The sequence below is a fragment of the Castor canadensis genome, chromosome 18, assembly GCF_047511655.1.
Source record: "Castor canadensis chromosome 18, mCasCan1.hap1v2, whole genome shotgun sequence".
NCBI lineage: Eukaryota > Metazoa > Chordata > Mammalia > Rodentia > Castoridae > Castor > Castor canadensis.
Genome location: NC_133403.1, coordinates 16214408 through 16235146, shown reverse-complemented (window position 1 = coordinate 16235146; position 20739 = coordinate 16214408). Strand labels below are relative to the sequence as shown.

General features: G+C 40.7%; 1 non-coding gene across 1 annotated transcript; it reads right to left on the bottom strand.

Annotated features, from left to right (window-relative positions):
- Positions 1-6504: 6504 nt before the first annotated feature.
- On the bottom strand, positions 6505-6636 carry LOC141419116 (small nucleolar RNA SNORA17). Its single transcript, XR_012443779.1, has one exon. It is a non-coding gene; the product is annotated as a small nucleolar RNA SNORA17 (small nucleolar RNA).
- Between the last annotated feature and the right edge of the window lie 14103 nt (positions 6637-20739).

Sequence of the window (20739 nt, the reverse complement as noted above, 5' to 3'; positions counted from 1 at the left end):
AGTTTTACCTTGTAATCTCCATTCAATCCCCCTTAAAGTTCTAGGGGGTTATTCTTACTCTGACCTCCTTCCTTTCCTCCCATTTGCCAGACATCTAGACAGAGACAAGGATGGAAGAGATGAGGACTATGGAGAGGAGGTAAGGAGTCCCTCCTCTCCAGCACACAGGGGAAAACAAATAACACACTCACTTTGTACATTTCTTGCCACTCCCCTCTTAAGAATTTAGCCACCTCTTGTCCATAGTAAGTCTCTACAAGCCCAAGACCAGAGGCCCTGTTAGGGTTCACCCTAGACCATTTGAGTTCACCACAGACCCACTGATCAGGACTCCACATTCACTTCATAACCAGGCTATGTCTCAGGCTCACACTTTCACACACTCTTACACAGTACAGTACTTCTACCCCACTCCCTGTACCTGAAAGGCATGGTTTCACCCCCAAAAAGCATATTACTCAGTGCCTTTTGAGAGTTGATCATATTCTCCTTCTGCTTCCTGAGGCAGACTTGAATTTGAACCCTGGTTCTTACCAGTCTGATGAGTGGGGCTCCCAGGGTGGTTCCCAAGCCTTTCCAGGTTCCTTTGTGCAACCAAACTCGTTCCCTTGGCTCACCAAGTGAGAGACTCCCTCCCCCAGATCAACATGGTTTAGCGGCACCTGGCAGAGTCAGCCCTCCCAGTGGGCTAGGGCATTGAGCTGGTGACAAGTAGGTGAAATTTCCACCCTCCATATCCTGGACAACACCCCCAGAAATGTTTCAGGAGAGGTCAGATAGAGACTGAGAGGGCACCAAAGCTTTCAGGAAACAAGTTAATTAAGCAAGCCAGCAGCAACTCAGCAGACTCATGTCGAAAGGCTGAGCCCTGAGAACAAAGGGGACTTTCCATACATACCTTTTAGAACAGGTTATAGAAATGGGAGGGTTCAGCTTGTCCCATACATAATCACATGTCATTACATTAGCCACTCTAACCTCTGGGTAGTGGTGACCCTTCTCTGGTTTCCAGGTAACATTCTACAACTCTGGTTTTCCTGCAGCACTCATTAATCTCTCTTCCTCCCTCCTAACATTCCTGCCACATAAAGGATTTCCTAAACTCAAAATATTGCTTGTGAAATTCATTGGGTTTTTGACTTTTTAGGAAATAAAATCCTAACTAAATGTCTTTTCAGTGATTTTAATACATTTATCATGCTAAAATGTGTGGGCCCTATGACTAAATTTCATTCAGATGCTGTACAAAGGTTTATGGGGTTAAAGTTTAAAAAGTTTAAAGTTAATTAGCACTTGGTCAAAGAAAAACACTAATTCTATCTGGGGGCACTAACACTGTCTCCTTAAGCTTGTAAGAGGTCTACAAGCTTTGCTAAACCTTACTCTAAAGGTAAAAATTTAAACTAACAGCCCTAGTAAGGAAAAAGCAATACAGCCTATTGTTTCCCATGGGGAAGCATATGTAACTTAATTTAGGGTAAAATTGTTCAAGGTTGTGGAGGCATTCCTCTTTTCCCTAAAGGCCTATAAGTTTATCTCAGCTGTGAGAAAAAGTATTTAAAAGAGCCATAGTTCAAGAAACATCATTTGCTTATGATAAAGATAAAAGTTTCATTATATCTAGTACTAGTCGTGAGGCTGTTACTGTAAATTTGTGGAATATAACCTTTGCTTATGGATCAGTTTCCTGAAATTAAAAGCTTAGACACTCTTCACTTCATCCTTTAGGCAACAGGGACTGCTGGCCCAGACTCTACTGCCCTGGGAGATTACCTTCTGGCCTGGATTTGGAGAGGAGAGAAACTCCAGCCATCCTGGGAGGGATCTTATCTGGTGTTATTCACTGTTGAAACTGCAGTACATACTGCTGAGAAAGGATGGAACCACTATACCTGAATAATATGAGCTCCCAAGAAGGGACAATGATCTATGTCTCCAGAGCCTGGTAATACCAAAGTAACTTTTTAAAAAGTCAACAAAATTGGAGAGCAGAACAGGTTCTGCCTGGAAGCAAGGGGGTGAGTGGGGGAAGTAGAGAGTGGGGGTCAGGGGGGAGAAATGTCCCAAACAATATATGCACATATGAATAAATTAATAAATAAAAAATTAAAAAGTAAAAAATAAAAGCCTCCCCTCCAAAAACAGATGGTAGTTGTACTGTTTTCCCCTTTTCACTTGGAAAACTTTATTTATCACTGATGTCACCTAAACATTTTCTCATTTGACTGTTAAGTTTGATGCATGCTTTGTACTCGCCAGTGATGATCCCCAGGGACAATGTCAACTCTAGGCTATTACTATACATATGTGCTCATACCCTGGCCCCAGAAAGGACTATCATGATGACTTTGATAGAAACTTAGATGGGTCTTGTGGGGGCTGTTCAGACATTGGGTGGACTACACAGTATGAGGGTTGGACCTCATTAGCCTTCAAGAAAGGAAAATGGAAACAAATACAAAAAAAATCTAAATTAATAGCTCTCTCTCTCTCCACAGTTGCAAACTCTTTCAATGCAAACCCCTTTTGTTGGTCATAGATGACCCACATACCATGACCATAGTGTCTTCCATCTTGAGACATTATAGATTGGGAGCTGATGTCTCTGGAAGAAGCCTCACAATTACATCATCTCCTGACAATAAGTCCCCATCTCTGATGCCATCCTGAAAGCCTAATAGTGGCCAAAACAAGGTAACAGTAGTGGAGGTTAAGGGTTTAAAAGCCGACAATTTCTATTAAAACTGGTAATGGAGAAACTCATGCCTGGTTGAAATGGATTAAATATTCTGTCCACACATCAAACAAAAAACAAGTTACATGTGTGCAACAGGAAGGCCAGAGCCTCAAGATGCTCTTTTCCCTATGGGATGGACCTCAGACTCTGCTAAATGAAACATATAATAACACTGTTCCAAAAAAGTACAGCCTGGGGCAATGAGTCTTGTTTGTCTTTGTCACTACTCTTTCCCATGGTAAAAGAATCAGGGGGGGCAAAAGCCACCCTGGTTAAAAAGACCTCTATCCTAAAACTATGCCTTGTGCCTCTCAGGTTGGGGAGAGAAAGTAGAGTTACTGGGAAATGCATCTGGGTGCAGCAAAGGCCAATCCTTTGGACAGTTAGCAGTCAACTTGCTCTGACTGTTGCCCAAGCAAACATCTGGAAGTATTGTGGTGGAATTTTACTTAAGACTGTTCTGATCAAATGGAGTGGGACTTACACTTTAGTCCAATTTGCTATTCCTTTCACCCTGGCATTCTGATAACCCAAATTGTCCCTAACCATGTCTACACAGATTCCATTAGGTTCCCACAAGAAGTCTGATGAATTCAAAGGAAAAAAATCAAATAGCAGGATTTAAGTCAGCACTGTTGTCATGGCCCACTATTAATAAGAATGTAGATTGGATTAACTATACCTATTATAACCAGCAGAGATTTGCCAATTATAACAGGGATACAATGAAGGAAATTGCAGAACAACTAAGCCAGCCCTACTATGGCATGGGAAAACCTGATGGCTGTAGACATGATTCTGGCAGAAAAGGTGGGGGGTCTATCTGTCTTTTTTGAGGGTGAATGTTGCACATTCATCCCCAACAACACAGCTCTGGATGGGACGATAACCAAAGTTGTCCAACGCCTAATAGCCCTGTCAGACAATTGGCTAAGAACTCAGGGATAAATAACCCATTACTAACTGGCTAGAACAGTGGTTTAGAAAATGGGAAGAAGTAATAGCCTCAATCTCAATATCCTTCATTGATGTATTTGGGGCCATGACTTTAATTGGGTGCTGAATTATTCCCTCTGTATGAGGATTGACTGTTTGGCTCATATAAACTACTCTAACTAAACCAAGTCCTGTGTCACACCAGCTGTTCTTAAACACAGTTGAAATAGAAAGTCAATTAATGTTAAATGAGTTTGAAGAGAAGAATATAAATTAAAGATGAGGGAAGTATGAGAAAGCACTCTTTCCTATCAAATTGTGTGCAGCTATTTTAATTACCTGCATTGTCTGTAGTTCCAGGTTCTTCTTCTAGATTCTTGCTAAGCCCCTTTGCCTGTCCTCCATGTTGTGTATCTTAACCCCTCCCCTCAAGTTAGTTTAGAACTTCAGCCAATTGAGAAGATTGTAAAGTTTTGATCTGACCCTGTCCAGATCAAGATGCAGGGTTAGTTGAATCAGGAATATAAGGAGGGACAGACTGCCTTGCTCCTTTCTGTGTGTTGTGTCTATTTGCCAATGCACCCTTCTGCAGGAGTAAATTTTGGCTTGCCAAGACAATTCTCCATTTCTGTGTCTTCAATTGTGTCTCCAGTCTTTTTCAGGGGTGTTATTTCTAACAAGCTGAAGAGAAGAGCCTGTAGAGGCACAGATGGAATAGTCTAGGCAGGCAGGAAATTACTATTTGGGGGCCACATGATTCCAGTGGAGTGTTGAGTAAATACATTGAACAGGTAGAGGCTTAGGATTCAGAGTTTGAGCATCTAGGAGAAAAAGAAGTATAAGGGATGGTTTCTGGGATTCAGCCTGAGGACACTATAGAGGAAAGTTGCCACAAGGAGGAAGAAAGAAAAAAAAAGATATGGGGAACATCATGAATTCATGTTTAAGGTTAGGTTTGGTGGCTCATGCCTATTTTCCCAGCTACTCAGGTGGCGATCCAGAGGACTGTTATTCAAGACCAAGTGAGGGAAAGGCTTAGTGAAACCCCATCTCAACATATAATCAAAGTATTGTGATATGGGTCTATAATTACAATTGCACTGGGCATAGATAGGAGAATTATAGTTCAAAGCTAGCCTGGGCAAAAAACACAAGACCTCATTTGAAAAATAACTAAGGCAAAACATGCTGCTGTGTTGTCAAAGTGATAGAGTACCGCATAACAACAAGGCCCTGATTTTAAACCCAGGACCTCCAAACAATAGCATTCATGTTTGTGCTGAGGTATGTGTGGAGAAAGAGGAGTTCTCAATCACTGCTTGTGGGAGTGTAGACTGATATAGCCTCTATGGAACACAGTACAGAGGCCCCTCATGAAACTGGAAATAGAACCACCATCTGAGGCAGCAATCCCACCATGAGTACATATCCAAAGGAAAGGAGATTCCTGAGTCACAGAGACACCTGTGCTCCCATAGTCACAATACCAAAATATGAAATCCTTCAGTGGATGAGTGGATAAAGAAGATATGTGGCATATACACACGGGACACACACACACAGCTCAGGCTGGGCTTCAACTCATGATGTGCCTGCCTTATCTTCCTGAGGGGTAGATTAAAAAGAATGAAATTATGTCATTTGTAGCAATATGAATGAGCCTAGGAGACATGTTAAGTGAAATAAATGAGACACAGAAAGATAAATACTGCATGATTTCAATTAAGTGGAAACTAAAAATGGTAATCTCATAGCAGTAGAGAGAAGACTAGTGGGTATGAGAAGCTGGGAAAGGGGATAGGACATAGGGAATGGAGAAAGGATGAATAATGGGCCCAGAGATATAAGTGGATAGGAGGAATAATTTTTAATGTCCTTGTGCACAGTAGGATAGCTATGGTTAACAATTGAATATTTCAAAATAACTGGTAGAGAGAATTGTGAATGTTCCAAACACAAAGAAATGATAATTGAGGTGATGGATATGTATTTGACTCATTCTGATCATTACACATTGTACACAATTATTAGAATATCACAATGTACACTATCAGAATGCACAATTATTATACCAATGGAAGTTTTTATAGATTTTTTCATTTTATTAAAGGAATTCATTTTTTAAAAGGAACTCAGTTTTGGACATGGTAGCGTGAGACACTTATTAGAGCTCCAAGTAGAGATTTTGAATAGGAAACCAGGTAGAGCACAAAGGAGAGATTGGAACTGGGTATACAAATGTGGACACCATAATTCAAGGGTGGAGTGTCCCTCAGATTCCTGGATGGTACTGCAAAAGAGACGAAGCCTTGGGTAACTAAGTCCAGAAGACAAGGAAGGCGAAACAGAAGACACTAAGAGCGACCAAAGAGATAGTATGACAAATTAAAACATTTATTTCTCTGAGGCCAAATGAAGAGGAGTTTTTAAAAAGAGTGATTGTCTAGGACAAGTGCAGCTGAGAGCTGGAGCAAAGCTAGAACAGAAAAATAGCCACTGCATGGGTCAATGTGACAGTCACTGATAACCTTGACAGAAATGACTTCTGTGCATTGGTGCAGCCCAAAGCCTGATGAGAATAGATTTAAAAAGAGTATAGAGGGAAGAAAGTGGTGACAGACTGTCTCACACATCTTCAAAGAGTTTTGCTACTGTGAAAGAAAGCACAAATGTGGCAGCATAGGTATGGAGTCAAGGGAAGGTTTTGTTGCCAGAGATAGGCAGTATTAGAACACATTGAATGCTGATGGGTATAAGCCAGTTAAGAGAGAAACTGATGGCACAGGGGTGGTATCCTTGAGTGACAGGAAGTTGGATCAATTTTTTTTTCAAATGTCAGCCTACTAATCATTCAAATGCTCATGGGTGAAGATGCAGAGCATAGACAAAGCATCTTTTCTCTCTGTCACCTTCTGACAAAACTGTGACAGGGAAGCCACACCAGGAAAGCTTCTAGAGGCAGTAGATAGTTGGATCTAATACACAACCATAGAAGGCACAGTGTAAGAATAGATTTGCTGGGGACAGTGCTTGCTCTCTTGACTACTTCTATTGTCTAAGTGAAATAATGAATAATACCATCAGATGATCTAATGTGGACAAGGGGAGGCCAGAGGTTTGACAATGGAGAGAAATGGTTGTCTATGGGTTGTAGAGGGAACTGATTGGAGGAATATGGTAGTAGAGTCAGGCATCCACAAGGGTCACTTGAAGCTAAAAGACATGAAAATGTTTACCATGGCATGTGCAGGTGAGGAAGGGTTAAGAAGTTGAGTTATATCAGGGTTGGATATTTATCACATGAGTACAATAGTGATTATGCTAGCTGGGTGTAGTGGTACACAGCTGTAATCCCAGCTGCTCAGGAGGCAGAGGTAGGAGGAAGGCAAGTTCAAGCCCAGCTTTGTCAAAGTTAGCAAGATACTGTCTCAAAAACAAAATAAAACCAAAAGGTCTTGAGACAATAGAGCACTTGTCTAGCAATCTGCAGATTCAATCCCTGGTACTGGTGATTACACTGGCTGAGTATCCAGTGTGGACTGTAGACAGTTATAGTCAGTCCCTGTACCTTTGGAGCAGAGACAGACAGGCAAACTGACATACACACACGGGAGGGGTACACAAGTTTCAGGTAGTATAATGCTAAGAAAATGTAAAACAGTATATGAGATTGAGAGTGGGGCTGGAGAGCAGCTCTAGATAGAAAAGGTTGAAGAGGTGAATGAGATGTCACTAAAAAGACATTTGAGGTAAGATCTGAATGAGATGTCAGATTTGTGAAATCAAGTGAAGAGCTATCAAGACAATGCAAGCACACTGAGACAGGATTAACAAGTGAGTGCTGGATTGTGAAAATCAGTGAAGGTGCCTCTGAGGGGACTACACCATTGGTTAATTCAGGTTTGAGGGACAGCTAAAGTCCAGAAGGATCCCAGAGGCTTCCACATGGATAACTGGAGGGACATTGTTAATGACACTGAGATTACAGTGTCTTCGGTCTGGAAGTTGATTGAGTAAATGAAGATAATGAATTTACCTTTTGGATTTGTTGGATTTGTACCTAGAACCATGCCTAGTCCTTGGAATTGCTTGATGTTTCAGTGAGGTATCTGTGGAGCAGTTCTGAACTCTAGGTCCTATGACATTATAACCTTGAGGTACAGATAGAACACTTCACAGATGGGCAAAATTAGCACTAAAATTTAAGAGACTTTTCAATAGTGAGGTGATATTAACTGGCAAAATAAAGTCTAGCTTCCATTCTTGTTTCATTCACTGCTCAGTTTATATAATCATGATTTTTACATTAACTCTTCATATTATTCCTCCACAGAAGCACGAATCCTCTGGCAATAGCAATCAGATAAGGTCCATGGTAGCCAAGTTACACCACTGATGTGCATTGTATTTGCAAGCCCTGCTAAACAAACATGATCAATCACTGTTGATAAGCAGACTGCTGCCAACTGTGTCCCTGCTACATTGGGTAACAGTAGGACACTATCTGTCAGCATCGAATGAATTAGATTTCATGCTTGACCTTAGTGAAAAATTTGCACAGCCCTCTCATTGAGTACATGAACTTGGATCTTTGGACTTCTATTAGGAATAGGTCAGTGCTCAGCAGTGGAAAAATTATTGTACTTGGATGGAAGAGCCTTGTGCTTCCTCAAGAAAAACAAAACTGCATTTTGACTTTGATGTAATTATACGTCTTTGTCATTAAATAAATTTTAAACTCAAAAAACCAGGTAAAATACACCAAAAAAAATGCACACTTAAGAATAACAACAAGCCCTGTGCTGCTGGCTTATTCCTGTCATCCCAAACTAGTGCATGGATGAGATGGGGGAGGATCACAGATTCAGGACAACCAAGGCCCTACTCCTAAAACAGTTTCACAACACTGCATCTCAAGAATAAAACTGGGTGTTGTGGTGCTTCCTATATCCCCAGTTATGGTGGAAGCATAAGATAGGAGGATTGTGGTCCAGGCCTTCCTGGCCAATAAGCAACACACTATCTTCAAAACAACCATAGAAAAAAGGGCTGGATGTATGGTTCAACTGGTAGAGTGCCTATCTAGTAAGTGCAAAACCCTGTGTTCAAACCCAGTACCTCTACTCCATGTAATATCAAGGATACCTGGAGGGATGGTGCTTGTTTTCTTTTATAATTGAATGCCCTGGGCTGGCAGAGTGACCAAGTAGCAAGAGCACCTGCCTAACAAGTGGGATGCCCTGAGTTCAAATCCAATTGCTACCAAGAAGAAAAAAAACTCATCCCTAACAAAAACAAAACAAAAATGTTACAAGTAAAAATAATTGAATGTCCTTGACTGACAAGCCTTGCTGTTGAATTTGTCGTATGCAATTTCACTCTGTTATCTATCCAGAAGTAAAACATTTATGCAATACACCTCACCTTGCCTCTGGAACTTCTGAATTTGTCATCTCTGGAATTAAACTTGTTGTTCCACATATAGACCTAGTTAACTCAACAATATAATCAAATAAAACCAAAATGTTTTCCATGATTCAGTCTACACTAAAATGTCCTTAGACATTTTAATATTGCTAGCCAATATTACAATCCTCAGAACTTCCTTTGACCTTCCCACCTGCCTTCTATGCTGAATGACAGGAACCCAAAGCCATCTTATGCCCTATCCCCACAAAGTCTGGATATAGGTTTGAAAATTTAATGCAGCAGTTGCAGGTGTAACAATGTTCCTGAGACACAGTTTGAATGTTTAGCTAAGGGAATTCCCCATCTCTATTCCCCCAAACTGCTAAATAATTTTCATCATTAATTTCAACAGAGAGTGCTTTTTAAAGACCCATGTTGGATAGTTATTTATGAGGGCAAGTAATGCTAGTCTATAATATTGCTGTGAAAACTAAGTGTTTTGTAAGAAATTAAAAGCAAATTTGCCTGGGGTATTGTGAAGGACCTAAAACCTTTAGTTGGAAAGAAGACTGGGATTACCCAAGTGTCTGTGGGAGAGCAGCTGACATTGCTGAAGTTCCACAGTAATCTCATCCACTCAGAAGGTCAACAGGTATAGTGTTTCTACCACTTGTGTGGCCCATGTATGTGGGCATTCAAGGTAGGCAGAACCACACACACACACACAACCCACAGGATGGTACATACACTCAATGATGGGGTATTGGATAGCCAGCTTTGGTTGATTATATTGTTTGTGCATCCAAGTGCCTAGACATGTGACTTTCAGTGTCTCTCCATGGGATGGGCAGAGCCCATCTGATTTGTTTTGGAATGTGAATGGACACATTATAATCTAGCATATGGATTGAACTTTTAAATATGCTTACTTAGCCTTAATTTTTAATTCAAAATTCTTGGATTTTACCTCTCACTGCTTTCTTATTAATACTCAGATATGTTCTCCTATGATTTCTCTAGTTCTTTTTTCATTAATCTCTGCATGTTCTTTATTTATTGCTGCACTGGGGCTTGAATTCAAGGCCTTACATTTTTAGGCAAGTCCTCTACCACTTGAACCACTCGACCAGCTATTTTTGTGTTTTTAAGATAGGGTTTTGAGAACTATTTTCCCCAGCTGGTTTCAAACCATGATCCTCCTGATCTCTCCCTCCTGAGTAGCTAAGATTACAGGCATGAGCCACAGCCTGGGATTTGTTTTTCTAGACAGTGTAAAGTCAGGACCTAACTTTAACTTTTTCCCCAAATAGGCAACAAGCATCATTTACTGATAATTTCTTCCAGTGTATCAAAATAACTCCTTTTTTAAAAATTAAATTATTTTATACATGTGTGTGTATTGTTGACTGTCCTGTTGTTCTAGTTGTCTTTTCTCAACACCAATATCACATTGCTTTTGTCGTTATAATATTGTAGTTTGTTTTGAGAAATTTCTTCCTTTTGTCTTCCTTTAAAAGTTTTAATACAATTTTTTTATTTTAATTATTTTTCTTCCAGGAGTCACACCTGGCCGAGTGCAGTGCAGCTGCAGCTCAGCCCCACAACAAGGTCTGGCCTCTCCAAATGTCTCTCTGTGACAGCATTCATTTGTGTGCTGTGGCCAATACCATCCTTTAAAAGCATGCACTGTCATCAGCTTTCTATAGTTTGCCATTAATTCTTTAGGACAAGTGTCATTGGCCCACTCAGGCAGAGATCTCTGGAAACTATGACCAAGAAAAGAATCACTGTGATTGGCTGAGGAGCCAGTGGACTCACTTGTATCAAGAGTTGTGTGGAAGAAGGTTTGAAGCCTGTGTGCTTCTAGACGACTGATGACATGGGAGAACTTGAGGTTCCATGTGGGTCTCCTGGGCTCTTAGGGCTTAGAAGCCCTCCTGGTACTGGAGACATTGAAGCTCTTCTCCAGAACTAGCCATAAACTTGGAAGGTAGCCAAACTGTGAGATTTCAGCTTACTGACCACTTCTCAGCAGCCATCACCTTGGGTTTTGTGCAGGTTTCACTTTTCCTACACTGGCAGCAAAATGCCACAGAAATATCACTTTCTTTCCTTTTACTGTTGTCTAAGATGATTTTCATTTCAAGAGTTTTGCTGCTATTTTGAAGAGAGAAACAATCTGTAGAGTAACAAAATAACAAATATTACAAAAAGGACAGGACAGGTTCCTGTGGCTCAAAGAGATCACTTGCCTAGCTTGTGCAAGGCCTTAGAGGTCAGATCCTCAGGGAAGAAGGGGCAATGTACTACAGGTTAGATATGTGCTTGTTTCTGGTTGTAATACCAGGTAAATGAGCCACAAATATCTGCTTATTACTCTTTCAAGGAATCCCACTTCCCAGTCTTCAATCTTATTTTTTGCATTAAAAAATAACACTTCACTTTAAGGAATTCTCTGACAATTGCCTTGTTAGATTTGAACTTTTCTTCCTTTGAGAAATCCAAAGTCCTTTGTCTTTAAGTGAGAGCAGAGGGCACCTGGGACTAGGTTTTCTTGTATGGGTTTACTCAGTTTTAAAATTGAATTGTTGTGTTCCCCACCACAAAACTTGGTAGTAATAGTTTAAAATACTATTTTACTAAATATAGTTATGTTTTCTAAATGCCAAAGATTATAATTATCTTCCTTCATTGAACTCCAAATAAACATGCACTGAATTTGATTTTGAACTCATATTCTGTACTATTGATTGGTATTGACATGCCACAGGTGTGTTTCATATTTCACACAATCTCCACAGCTACTTAAAAGTGGCTTTCTGTCATTCCTTAGTTGAATAGAAGCACAGTCCTTCAGCATGGTGGCTCTGTTTGGGGACTATATAAACTCTTTGAAAATATCCCTTTCTCAGATATAGAAGTAATTAGGAGTTTCTTAATAAACCACCATGCTTTTGTCCATAGTCTTCCACTTGGGATGGAAAGCCTGTTGATTCTTCTTTAGCAGTCAATGGAAAATTCTACTCTTTTTTAGATTTTTAGTGTCACTCTCCATATTTTTCATGACCGTTATCTTAACCTAATCAATGGTTTTTACCTGGGGGCCAAGTCTGGTGATACTTGCTCTTCATTCTCATGATCCTCATCGTCAAGATTTTCTACAATCAAGTTCAAACAAGCCCCCTTAGACATAAGGCAGTTCAAGTGCAGGAGCTTATTTTAGCTCAGAGACATAAATTATCTTTCTGTGAATTCAGAAAGGCATCCTATTTGTCTTTAGAGAAATACTTGCATGACATTCTAACCCAGGAAGCAAGTGATGTGATTAGATTAAGGTGAAATATACAAACTTCCACAAGGGAAAGAATACTTGTCACACTCCAGAGCACAAGATCCTTGCTTTTCATTGAGGTTTGGGGTGCCAGGATGCAGCTTTACATTCAGGGAAGGTTCCATACATAGCAATGATAGGGCAAGGATGTTTAGGTACTCAGAGGAATGCTTAAGGATGACAAGTCAGGAAGAGTTGGATTGGATCTTAGAGCTCAGCAATCTTAGGAACATCTTCAAAAGCATAGGTAAGACTACCATGCTCCTTGGACAACTGCAGATGCTGAAAGAACACTGTTCAGAATTGATATTTAACAAGACAATTGAAGAAGAGATGGGATGGTCCATTATTAAACAGACTGTGGGATTCACTTACTCCTCCTCACCCTGGCTTGCATTGTTTAGACACACTGCATCTGTCAGTGTGTACCATTGCGAGAGAAGTGTGCCCTGAAACTAGGAAGGGTGCAGGCTACCTGACCCACCTTTTGTCTGTGCTAAAACCGCAGCCCTAGAGTATCACTGAAACCCAGGGGCAGCTGCAGGGCCTGCAGCAGAGACAGCTCTCTATCACACAGAAGGCTGAGCTAAATAGAAGGGTACATGGGAAACCATTGTGAGTCTTATTCTATTTGCAATGGGAATACTCACTAGACACATTCATACCAGAGCACAACATGTGTTCCTCAGATAGGGAGACTGGACTTTTGAGACACTGGTGGAGTTCAAACAGGTCATGGCAACTGGAGCCAAATACTGCTCATCCACTGAGTCATGCAGCACCACAGTAATGGTCCCATCTTCTTGTAGTTTCCTGCTGAGTCCAAGTGTGTGAGGAGGAGAAAACATTAAACTGAAAGTTTTGACTTTCTATGATTTCTCACTTGATCCTGAAGGGAAGCCTAAGTGAGAGGCCACAGAAGGCAGAGGAGGAACCAAAATCTCCCCTTTGACTGAGGCAAAGTGAGACTTTCAAGGGAGTTTGAAAACAGTACGTGTGTAGTTAAAGCTGTAGTTGCTCAATGTACTGGTTAGATAACATGCTGCTGAGGAAGGAGACTCAACCTCATGTATGGTATATGCATGGCATTCACACCATGAGAAACATGGTGTTGCATTTTGCTCCATGTTATTTGCAGGTTTCCAGTGATGAAAGCTTCTGGATATGGGGATTCCAGGCCTTGTTCTTCACTATTGTGTTTAAGATGAATTTTTTCTGGTTGCCTTTTCTTGCTATGGAATCTGATACAACCAACTGTTCAGAAAGAACATGTGCCTCTACTCCCAAATAACTAACAAAAGGGAGTTCAGAGGTTCACACTGATTGCAGGAAAACCTGATATTAGTTCAACTTAGGTTCTCCTGAATTTAGGTTAGTAAACCTGAAAAATTAACAGAAGGTGGCAAACAATAGAAGAGCCATCAAGAATATAGATCCCATTCCAATCTGGCAGAGAAGATGATGTAGATATATTTAGTCCTTTCTGCTTTTTTCTTAGATATGAGATTTCCAGGCAACATCACTGCACAATAGCCCATGATTTCATGTCACGTGAAGAATGCAGGCTCTTCTTCATTTTAGGCTTCTAATCTTGAGTTCCTGCAAAATACATTCAGACAGAAATAATCACAATGAAGACTTCTGCTATGACCCATTACACTGTGATAATTTAGGCACATGGATGGAAGTATTCTTGGTGTAAGAACAGGATACCTGCCTGTTCTGAAAGTTTCCAGATTTTGTCCTTTCAGAAATGGGAAGATTTCTTTTCCTCAATCATGGGCAAGCTGTCCCAGACTTGCTCAATTAATATCACAGTGCCCTCTTGTCTTGATTCTCATGATCAGATAAAACTATTTTTTGCCAAGTTATCAGAAAAGCTACAATAGTGACTTTCTAGAAATGTTTCTTCAAGACTCAGGTCTTATTATGTCAGAATCTCTGGTTGTTCTTGGTGGAGTGACTGCATGAAATCTATAGACCCTTAGAGAAAAAAGAGTTCTGGTGGTACAATGAACAAGATACTTTACACTCAAGGGGAAGTAAAGAGCTGCAGACCACATCATGACTTCAGGAACAATTCCAAACATATCCATGAGGTGTTTGGACATTGGTAGGTTTATGGCACCTTATTATTGGCAAGACCACTTAAAGGAGAGAGAAAGATTGAGACTTAGAGTTGAGGGGCCATGACAACAGTATCTCCAAGGATGCTGCCAATAGTACCCACCTGTTTGAATGATCACTAATGCTCAAAGTACACTGTTCAGTATCAACATTTAGCAACTACATTGCAAGAGAGATTTAACTTAAAAACTAAGCTCAGTAATTAGTTAGAGCTGTGTCTGTGTCTCTGAGCTCAAAGACTTCACAGGCTGATTAGCTCTACCTAGGTACAAATGAATAGTAGAAGGAGAATGGACACTTTGTGAAATTTGTGGCTGCTCGTGACTTGGAATGTTCTTCCCTCTCTGATTCACCACTCTGAAATTTCCATTGGAACTCCAGATATGTTGTTATTATGAGTGCAGTTCTCATTCTAACATAATACTTACTAGCTGCATGGAGGGAAGATTCTTCATGGTCTTCCACCAGAATAGCAGGGATGCTGGGAGATGGTGGGTGTCAGACAGGTGATGGTAACTGGAGGAAGTCTTAAGACCTTCATTGAGGAGTTCTCAAGAGCTTTTTAACTCTCTCCTCCTTCCCCTCTCTGCTCAGCCTGATGGGATAGAGGGTGACTAAATCAAGAGGATGAGCCACAAGATTCCCAGATGCTCCTAATAAAGGCATAATGGAGTGGTAACATATGGTAGAGGATTCCTTCAAACAGAAAGAAAACACTCCCCCATGATGAGGATGAGGGGAGGCTGCCTCATGGAGGAGACAGGAGGAGGCGCTCAGGGCACTGGCTGGACAGTGGGGTAATGAGAAAGGATTTTTCAACTCCCTCCATATGCTATCTGATGTGCAGCACACACAGAGAGCTGTAACAGTGGCTTAACCTTTTCTATAAGTTATGCTGACTTTTGCATCAAGCAAAACAGCCAAATGCTTCTGAGACACTGAGTGCCCTGGGCATTTTAGGAATCTTTGTGTATAGACTGACATCATACAATTTTCTTTTTTGGTCTTGTTAGGTTCCTTTCTATGAAATCTCTGCCAAGAAGTTGCGATCGACTACACAGGAACGAGATATGGATCTCACCCTCCATTTATCCATAAACGAGAGAGAAGAGGTAGATTTTGTGAGCCCGAAGACTTCACAGGCTGATTAGCTCTACCTAGGTACAGATGAATACCACCAGAAGAATGGACACCTTGTGAAATTTGCGGCTGCTCGTGACTTGGAGTGTTCATTTGCAAACTCTCTTCATATTTCCCCTATCCTATCCCCAACTCTGAACTTGGGGGGAGTGTAGCCATTTCCATTCATTATTGTTTCCCTCATCCTCATGGTTTCCTGCAATCAAAGTTAGAAATGTCCACTTAAACATTGACTAGTCCCACATTACCCAATATAAAATACACTGGCCTCTTTTGGCATTGAGAAATAAATATCCATGGAGGATTTCAAGCTACACAGAGAAAATTATAGTGCACATCTCATATATTGTATTCCCATGAATTGTCTGCCTTGGTTTTTTTATTCATGAACTTGCACTTCCCAGTTTGATGTACCACCCACATTGCACACTGGGCTGAAAATGGAAACATTGTTGAAAGTACCTTTTGTTACCCAGTTCACCACAGTATGTTCATACAGCTATAGCTGTATTCTATAGTTGCCACATTCATGAAAAAGGACTACAAGACACACATAACAAATCATAGGGAAAAACAGAGAAAATAACTCAGTTATTATCAATATGCATGAAGTGATATTCCATGTACACAGAGAAGTCTGAATGTCCAAGATGACATCAAGATGTCATTTCTTCCTAACTCAACCTATTGCTGAAGTGCACTTCCAATTTAATACCATAAGGTTATTCTGAAGACACCAAATGCAGAATCTCAAGTGTATAGGGAAAGTCAAAAGACCCCTAAAAGTTAATGTTGAAAGACAGCAACATAACTAACACTGCCCAATTTTGAGACTTCCCTGATAGCTACCATAACTGAGATATGGTACCCCTGAGAGAACCCACTAATCATAGAGCTCAGAAAGGGACCCTTACAAATATACTTAACAAAGAAAAGATCATTCAGAGGCAAAAGTAATCTTTTCAACAAGTGATGCTGGAACAAATGGACATTCAAGGCCACAAAAATGAATTTAAATATAAACTGACACAAAAATTAAATCAGAATGGATCATAGACCTCAACTTCAGACCATAAACTCTCTTTTTGCCCTAGTGCTGGGAATAAAACCAAGGACCTTGCACATTCATGGCAAACCTTTTATCACTGAGCTACACCACCGGCCTACAAACTTCTTATAGAACTCTCAAAAATAATGACCAAAATCTAGGTGACCGTGGGTTTGTTTTTAGATAAAAATTGTCAAAAATGCAATTCAGAAGAGAAAGAATGGATAAGTTGAACTTTGTTAAAATTAACTTTTGTTCTATGGAAAACACAGTAAAATAACTAAAACAGAAAGTATACACTGGGAAAAATATCTTTGTAAACAAAGCTGGTGATATATGAAGATTTGATTCTTTGGAGTTCTGGGTATGGGAGGGAGGAGTGAATAGGTAGAATAAGGTGGGCTTTTAGGGCCATGGAACTATTCTATGTTATTGCACTGTAGGAGATGTATCAGTGTATGTCTTCCAAAACTACCTAAGAAGATGCACAGAATGAGAAAAATTATTTTTATAAATGCATTCAAGAATATTCCATTCTTACCTCTGATGGCTACAGCTACTATGTGATCCCTTGTTATAGATCAGAAGACAGAGGTTTAGTAAAGATAAAATTATCAGTTGTCTAGAACTAGAAAAAAAGTAAATAGGCATGAGGCTGGGAAGCTTTCATTCTTAGTCAGGACAACTTTAAATTTAACAAGCAGTCTCATGTCATATTCCCCTTCTGTTTTAACACAGAAATGGAGCTGCCCTCCTAATCCAATGGTCATGATCCATCAGGGAGATCATGATAGAGGAGGTAGATACTATGCCCTGTACACTGTGAATTTATCTTTTGTGTTCCCATTCAGCCATTCCTGCTATTGGCATGGCCCTAAAATTGATATGGAAGCCAAAACAGGTGGTAAAAGTTGCTTTGCAAGTGGAGCATCTGTGAGCTGGGGATCTCACAGGGGATCACCACACCTGGGCTGAGCTTGAGGACCAGGCATGTGGCCAGCCAGAAAACCTCTGCCACTTTCTCATGGAGGCCCTGGGTCTGGTCATTGCCACTGTCATGCTGGGTAAGGAAGTCCTTGAGATGTTAACTGAGGAAAAATAATATATCTCTTTCCTGCTGTAACTTCTGCCTTAATGGGAACAGCTTCTGTGCCTGGTCTTGAATGAGGGAGGACATTGGATTCCCTGAAGTAGAACAGAAAGAATAATGGAAACTTGCAAAGAGTTACACCATGGATTATCTGGGTTTTGGCAGAGAATTTCCCCAATGAGACCTAGCAGATTTCAAGCATTTTGTTTGACCTGCCAGTGGCAAAAGAAAAAGAAAGGTAGAACAAAGTCCTCCCATGTCAGATAATGCTCACTGCAAGACTCCCTCACAGTATCCAGGTCTACTCTGTGACCAAAACCAGGTATCTTCCTAAATCTCCATCATAAAAATGCCCCATCAATTCCTCATTTAGCCAAGGGCATTTTTTTGGACATAGACCTTTCTTTTGAGGGGAAAGCAGTTCTGGGGTGTGACATTCTACCTTCTTCTGGCCCAGGTTAGCTCTTAGTTCCCACTGGCTGAGATGTACTTCAAAAAGCAATACACCTGCTGACCTCCTGCCCTGTACATAGCCCCATTACCTGAGCTTCTGAGCTATGATCAGCTTCTTTGCCAGTGTCCCCTCTGGGGCTGCAGCTTTTCCCCCCAGCACTGACTTGATGAATTTGTAATCTCCATACTCTGAGAAAAGACAGATGCACCCACCCCAGTGGGCAGTTGGACACACTGAAGTGGGCACTGCCTTCAGGGGCGGAGACAGTGTCCTCTCCAGGACAAACATTGCCACAGCCCCAGGTTCTGTCTAGAGAGTTCCACATTTTAATTTCCCAGTGTCTTGACTAGATGACATTTAACTGCAGCATTGGAAAGATGATTCAACTGGCAAATGGCAGAGTCAGAATTCACATCACTGTGGTTGGAAGCTGATCTGGGCTACTGTAATTGCTAAGCCTTGTACCTCTAAGTCAAAACACTGAGCTGGTCTCAAAGCAGTGATTTCCTATATGCTTAGACAATAGTGTTAACAGTTCCCTTCTGTTGGAATTCCAGTCATGCACAAGTTTCTCAGATTAAAAAAAATCTTGTCTGGAAAACCTGAAAGAAATACCACTAACACTAATAAACTTTGTGTTACATATAAAATAATAGAAGAAGCTTTCAATGCTTATTCTGTGCTTATTATTTCAATGCTTATTCTTATAGCAAGGCACTTGTTAAAAGTGTTTTACTAGGATTAACTCATGCGTTGATTACTGCCTTAAGCAGGTAACAAGGGTAGACAAAGTGGCTCAAGTAGTAAAGCACCTGCATAACAAGCATGAAGTCCTGAGTTTAAGCCCTAATAATGCAAACAAAGAAGAAACACACACACACACACACACACACACACACACACACACACACACACAAGAGAAAGAGAGAGAGAGAGAGAGAGAGAGAGAGAGAGAGAGAGAGAGAGAGACTCTTCCAAGGCCCATGCTCTCTCTACATATTGTTACCGCAACAGTGACTTGGAGATATTTTTCTTCTTCTTCAACTTCAAAATTGTTTCTTACAATTATATTATGGCTTTAAGGAAAGATAATATTGTGTCTTCTTTCCCAAAACTTATATATTGGCTTCCTTAAAAGTCTTCTATTTTTTTACTTTTTAAAGTCCTGTTCAATTTTAAAATTTTTTGCCCAAGAAGTTGTAAGTAAATGAGGATAAATCCCGATCAGGGTTGGAATGAGTCCTTGTAAACCTGCTTTTGTGCATGGTCCCTGCTCACATGATTCCTTGAGTTGCTACTGCCCCTTACTAACAGGCCAGTGGGCTCTCATTTTTCATCAGAGCACCAGAGGGGATGTCCTGCCTGCACCCTCGCTTGCATATTTCTCTGGTTGATGGTCTTCTCCACACACCTTCATTCTTACTTTGGCCTCAGGTCTCATAGCTGAGATACTTGAGGTGGTCCTGCTGGACCTGCTGGTCATTGGGTATCCCTGAAGTTTCACCAGGTTAGAGAGAGGCAGGATGTACAACAGATTGTCTGATATCTCAGAAGCACTTTTCTCTGCTCCTCAGAGTATCCAACAATCTTCCTGGTCTCATAAGGACAGCCTGTACTCCAGGCTGTCCTCCAGGCTGTCCTAGTGCTTCCCTTCAACAGGGTTTCCCTGTTCTCAGTGTGGTCACCTGTTATGCCTCAATTTTTGTTAGCAGCAGACTCCCCTGTACCTCCTTTGAATCAGGTACTGTGCTCTGCCACCATGTCTCTAGCATGACCATCACAGGGCTTTGCCAATTGGAACTCAATGGATTCTTAAAATCAGGGGAAGCTCATCAGTGCCAGACCTTTGTGTTGTTCTCAACACTGATGTATATCTGCAGGGTCTGCCATGGTATAGAGAGGATCCTAACAAAAATGGATTGACCAGTTCTTGAGAAAGCAGGCAATTCTCTCCCTTAATCAGAACTCAATAACTAGGGTTTAACTCCAGTCCCATCCTAATACTCTTTGTGCTCCTTTATGTCACCATTTTTCTATCCTTAGCAAATTCAGGGAGAAATGTCAACTTAAATGTTTCTAGGAATATGGAAAGGTGAAATTTATTTGAAAAAGGGAAGTGAAGAATCAAGTTTGGGAGACATTTCAGTTATCATAGAGAAAACAGATGCTCATTCATCACTTGGGTGACTGTGAACCTACAAAACTTATTGTATTTCCACAGATGGTTGGCCAGTAGATGCGCAGTAACTTCAGATAAAAGAAATTTCTCTTAGACGTCTAGGAACTGCTGCTAGCTGTCTTCCAACTGACAGCACAATTTCTCATTTATTTCTAAGGTGTTCATTTCCACCCTTGGAACCGACAAATGGCTGAAAGATCCTGTCATGATGGTGTTTGTGGCAGAAGAAGCTAAGCCAGTGACTATGGAAAAGAAACAAAAACACATGAAATCACATAGGTGTCATCA